General features: G+C 42.3%; 1 pseudogene across 1 annotated transcript; it reads left to right on the forward strand.

The window, feature by feature from the left end:
* Positions 1–1556: 1556 nt before the first annotated feature.
* On the forward strand, positions 1557–3074 carry LOC147366178 (spindlin-1 pseudogene; annotated as a pseudogene). Its single transcript, XR_015132416.1, has one exon. The product of XR_015132416.1 is annotated as a spindlin-1 pseudogene (transcript).
* Positions 3075–6213: the final 3139 nt, after the last annotated feature.

Genomic DNA, 6213 nt, shown 5'->3' on the forward strand with positions numbered 1-6213 from the left:
TGGGCGTGTTACTTTGACTTCTTTACCATCATTAAGAAGTCTCAGAATAAGTTTTGGTAGAGATACTTGAAGATTCCCATCACTCTGGCTCGTGTTTAATGAGCTTCATATCACAAGTTTTACAGAACAGTTAAAAATTCTCCCATCTCTGGTGTCCAAAGTCAAGTAGAAAGCCATCTGGGCACACTGAATACTTAATTTTCTTGTTCTTTTTTATTTTTTTGAGTCATAATACTAACAGAGTATTAAGTTCATGGCTTCTACATACATGGTACAGGGAAGGTCAAATCGAGCCGGAAGTTTTGACGGTTCTGCAAACACCTTCAAATACAGTTCTCTCAGCGCCCAAATGACTGTAAGGGCCAAAGCCTTTGACTGTGTGGATCACAAAAAATTGTGGAAAACTCTTCAAGAGATGGTAATACCAGACCACTTTGCAGCCTTCTGAAAAATCTGTATGCAGGTCAAGAAGCAATAGTTAGAACTGGACATGGAACAACAGACTGGTTCCGAATCAGGAAAGGAGTACGTCAAGGATGTATATTGTCACCCTGCTTATTTAACTTATATGCAGAACACATCGTGCTAAATGCCAAGCTGGATGAAGTGTAAGCTGAAATCAATATTGCTGGGAGAAGTATCAATAATGTCAGATATGCAGATGACACCACCCTTATGGCAGAAAGTGAAGAGGAACTAAAAAGCCTCTTGATGAAAGTGAAAGAGGAGAGTGAAAAAGTTGGCTTAAAGTTCAACATTCAGAAAACTAAGATCATGGCATCTGGTCCCATCACCTCATGGGAAATAGATGGGAAAACAGTGGAAACAGTGACAGACTTTATTTTCTTGGGCTCCAAAAGTCACTGCAGATGGTGACTGCCGCCATGAAATTAAAAGACACTTGTTCCTTGGAAGAAAAGCTATGACCAACCTAAACACCATATTAAAAAGCAAAGACATCACTTTGCCAACAAAGTTCTGTATAGTCAAAGCTATGGTTTTTCCAGTAGTCATGTATGGATGTGAGAGTTGGACTTTTATAGTCCAACTGAAAGCTGAGCACTGAACAATTGATGGTTTGAACTGTGGTGTTGGATAAGACTCTTGAAAGTCCCTTGGACTGCAAGGAGATCAAATCAGTCAACCCTAAAGGAAATCAGTCCTGAATATTCATTGGAAGGACTGATGTTGAAGCTGAAACTCCAATATTTTGGCCACCTGATGCAAAGAAGTCACTGACTGGAAAAGACCCTGATGCTGGGAAAGATTGAAGGCAGGAGGAGAAGGGGATGACAGAGAATGAGATGGTTGGATGGCATCACCAACTTGATGGACATGAATTTGAGCAAGCTCTGGGAGTTGATGATGGACAGGGAAGCCTGGCATGCTGCAGTCCATGGGGTCGCAAAGAGTTGGACGCAAGGAGTGACTGAACTGAACTGAACTAAGAGTTTTCTTGTGGAGAACAAAGCTGGTGACATCATTTTCTAGCCACTGACAAGCGCGGGTGAATTATGTATGCCAACAGCAGCACAGCCTGTTTGTGAGCCCAGGGCCCAGGGATGGATGATGCCAAGGACAGAGGAAGGATCCTGATAGGCGACTCACATATCCTGTTAATCAGTGTTGCAGCTCCGCGTGATCCATGCAAGAACTGTGCATACTTGACCTCCTATAGGATCAAAAGAAAACCAAGCACACCCTTTTAATAACTGAAATTTTGCAACGATAAATAAAGATTTTGGCATCCAGTCAACAAAGGCAGGCACAGTCAGGGGGCCTCAGTGCGCAGGCGCCGAAAGGCTGGGGGCAGGGCTGGGGCAGGGCTGTGCTTAGGGATTGGGCGTGGCTGGGCGAGGCTGGGGCGGAGGCATGGCCGGGCTGTGTCTTTTTCTGGGTTGCCAGTGCTGGGAGCGAGCAGCAGGACCGCGGGCTGCGGACGTTGGCCCCTGCGGCCCTGCAAAGTACTTAGGATTTCGAGCTTTTGCTGAACTTGTAAAAGAAGTACTTGGGTAATGGATTAATAAGAACACTGAAATTCCGTGGAAGGTTTCAAATTGGAGAATCTTGAGCGTTCATCCTCATCCAGCAGTTCCACTTCTCACGTAACTTCAGATGAAGACTTCATTAAGGAAGATAGCTGACCAGTGGTCCGGAGCTGATGCAGCTATCACTGGTGTATCTGCTAGCATAAGGAAGAAAAGGACGACTCAGGCAAAACATCGGAGCAGTGTGGGACCCAGCTCACTTGTTTCTCAGCCGGAACAGAGCATCATAGGCTGCAGGATTCGCCATGGGTGGAAAGAAGGTAACAGCCCTGTCACCCAGTGGAAAGGAACCATTCTGGACCAGGTGTCTGTAAATCCTTCTTTGTGTCTTATAAAATACGATGGATTTGACTGTGTCTATGGACTAGAACTTAATAAAGATGAAAGAATTTCTGCACTTGAAGTCCTCCCTGATAGAGTTGCAACCTCTCAAACCTGTGATGCACACCTAGCAGACATTATGAGTAGCAAAGCAGTGAAGCACCTGTTTGAAACGGAGGATGGCTCTAAAGATGAGTGGAGGGGAATGACCCTGGCACCCGTCCCTGTAATGAACACGGGTTTTTACACCACCTATGAAGAAGATCCTGTCTTATATATGTACCAGCTCTTAGATGATTATAAAGAAGGTGACCTTCGCATTATGCCTTATTCTATTGATTCACTTCCAGTATAAAGGGAACGAGGAGAAGTGGTAGACTTCTTGGTGGGCAAACGAGTGGACTACGCCAAACAAGATGGCTCTGAAAGGAATGGCATGATCATCCATCAAGTAAAGGTCAAACCGTCCATCTGCTTCATCAAATTTGATGATGATTTCTATATTTATGTCTACGATTTGGTGAAAGCATTCTAGATGTCTTCATGAATTTTGTCAAATTTGTGAAACTATTAAATGTGTAATCTGTAGATGTAAAGGTTTGATTGCTTTCCATTTTAATGAGAGCTTAAATGTCCCTGGGAACCCACAATTTGCCAGCAGGTTTGATTTTGTTTTGAATAGTATAGATGTATGTGAAAACAAAGTGTTTTTTGTAAAGAACTCTTTCCGCTTAAAAGAAGTCTGTCTGTTTGGAGGGGAGTTATAGACAAGTTTGGTAAACAGTTGAGCTAGGATCACAGTTACATAAAACTAAAAGATTTTATCTGCTTTCCCCTTCACTCTTAACATCCTCTTATTGTGCCGTCACAATGCAAGGATAGTTTGGTGTTTTTGCCTCTCTATATCTCTACTGTGTCTACTGTGTATACACAGTATATACACAGATACCTCTCTGTATCTGTGTGATATATATATATATATATATATACACACATGCAGGCACAGATCTGTATTCATACACATACACACACACTTCATTGGCAGTACTTTATGGACTGGAGTGAGTGAGTGAGTGAAGTCGCTCAGTTGTGTCTGACTCTTTGCGACCCTGTGGAATGTAGCCTACCAGGCTTCTCTGTCCATAGGATTCCCCAGGCAAGAATACTGGAGTGGGTTACCATTTCCTTCTCCAGAGGATCTTCCCAACCCAGGGATCGAACCCATGTCTCCCACATTGGAGGCAGACGCTTTAACCTCTGAGCCACCAGGGAAGATTTTATGGATTGGAGTGGGGGTTAAATAATTTTTTCCAGTTCAACAGGAATTTTTGAAGGAAGTCAGTCATATTTGTTACATGACTGCTGCTTGTTTAAAACTAAATTTGGGCACAGAAAGCACATCGGGACATTCAGCTTGTTTTGAAAGTCATAAGTGCAAAGCACCTTTTCAGTCTGGAAGTCCAAACAAGAATAAATTGTGAACCACTAATGACCCACATGAGAATTTAACCATTAGAAATCTGGGTAAAATGTTGACTTTGATTCTAAGCTTTGCAAAATGTTTATTTACATTTTTGGTTACATTTTTTAAATATATTTTACTTTATTGGGGGATTGGGGGTCAAAGCCCAGGTATTTTAATTTGGTCCACACAGTGAAATGCAGGTGTATTTTGGTCAGTACTTTTCATCCATTATTTGTACAAATCAGTAATTTGAATTTTAGTACATGATTTAAAATTCAGTAGTACATCAGTGGTTTGTGTGTATGTGGTAAGTTCCTGGGAGAACACAAATATTAGAAATGTAACTTTAAGAATAGTTTTGTTGCTTTTTAACACATCTTCTGGGACACTTTTTTATTTTTATTCCTATTTTACTGATGGTATGATTATGGTCAGAAGGCTTTTTCTCCTGGGCTTGTCCCGACGAAGAGTGTCTGGGCAAGTAACAGCAGAAACCCTCTGCTATCTTAGTGGCACTGCGTCTTCTTGCTGCCTCTATGCGGCTGATGTGGATCCATTCCAGAGTGGACCCTGCCATGTCAGGGTCAGTCACCTGTGCTGGCTCATAGATGTAACTGACACCAGCCTCCAGCCGCAGGCTCCTTATGTGGCTTATTCTGCAAGGTTGTTTTAATCAAAATAGAACTGCAAAAGTGGTTGGTCTCATAGTGAAATGGCCATCTGTCACTTTGTTTCAGAGGAGCCCTGGCATTTTGAAAGCTAAGAGAAAGGCAGTATGTGGAACCAGTCTCCTGGGGAAATTAGAAATCCGACCTGAGATTTGGTTGGAAGGTGAAATGCCTATGTAGGCTGTCAATCAAATATCAGAGGTCCCTACAACCTCCATGGTGGCTGCTCTTGGTGTTAGAGATTCTGTAGTTTCAAGGCCTGGCTGTGAGTGGTTCGCATGATGCACATTTCTGCCTGCAGGAAAGCTGTGTCTTGAGCTTTTGGCTGGTAACCCCTTGCACCCCATAAATACAGCACCCCATTTTCTGCAGTGTGCCCAGTGCCTCCCGGGTTTCAGCCAGAGGAGAGCTTCTCCACGCAGTGAGAACCCAACCCAGGTGTGAGATGCTCCTCCCTGCTTGAACAAGGTCATGCTGCACACATGTCATCTGCTTTCCTGGTGGCCCTTGTAATAATCCTTCCATGTGAATCTCAAGGCTGAACCTGGCTCCGGAGCCCAAGTAGACACGTGACCCAGAGAGAGAGTGTCCTGGGTTTACTACACAAATACCATAGAGTGACTTCAGGATGAAAAATCAAGTTCTTTGGAAGCACGCAGAAAGTTGTGTCAGTTAAAACATCTCTGTCATCACTGAGTGACTTGAACTGTGGTTTTTCTGCAAGGACCTTTAGCAACTTTAATACCTTGTAATTGGCCAGTCTCTCAAATGTGACATGTGATTATTATTATTTTAATCATTGTTCCTTTTCTTGCCTTTAGGGTAAAGGAAGGGGAAAGAGGGTGTTTCTTTTCCATTTTTTTCCCCATCTTTTATTCTTTTGGTGGATTAAACCACACTTCCTGACTCCATGACTAACTCTGCTCCACAGCCGAGTATTTCAGGCTTCATATAGGTTTGTGTTTCAGATCTCCATGCATGGCTTGCCTTTTCCTGATATCTAAAAATTAGTTTCTTGTTCTTGGAATCCAATGTGAATTTCCAACATTATCATTGTGGGACTTAACAAAAGACATCTCTGCATAGAAGAATCTCTGTAAAAAATTTATCGGCCTTTCTCATTGACCTGCTAGAGTATTGTTGTGTTGTGTGGTGTGTGTGCACGCCTGTCTGTGATGTCTGGGTGCTCGTAAAGCTTCAAAGGAAAACCTTAAAAGCAGACCATCCTTTTTTGCATGCTATTCCAAGTAGAATGTTCAATGTAACTAACTAAAATTACATGTTAAAGATATTTAGGGTTTTTATTTTGCGTTCTTTGTTTTTCTTTGTTTTCAGTTTTCTGTCTATTTGCCTACCATGCAGTTTTAGTGGTTGTAAAATAAAATGCACTATTGAAGCAAACAGTACCAACAGAGGTGGTTTTCCAGTTATATGTTCCATGCAGTATTTGAAGGGACTGCAAATTCTGAGAACAATCATAGTTACTTCTCAACCAGGTTTCAATCCTATTACTGTTTTACAGTAATTGTAAAATGCCAGGCTGGATGAAGCACAAGCTGGAATCAAGACTGCTGGGAGAAAGATCAATAACCTGAGATACGCAGATGACACCACCCTTATAGCAGAAAGTGAAGAGGAACTAAAGAGCCTTTTGATGAAAGTGACAGAGGAGAGTGAAAAAGTTGGCTTAAAGCTCAACATTCAGAAAGTT

The sequence above is a fragment of the Bos grunniens genome, chromosome 9 (genome assembly GCF_055505025.1).
Source record: "Bos grunniens cultivar Pamir isolate PY7600 chromosome 9, Bosgru_T2T1.0, whole genome shotgun sequence".
In the NCBI taxonomy this organism is placed as follows: domain Eukaryota; kingdom Metazoa; phylum Chordata; class Mammalia; order Artiodactyla; family Bovidae; genus Bos; species Bos grunniens.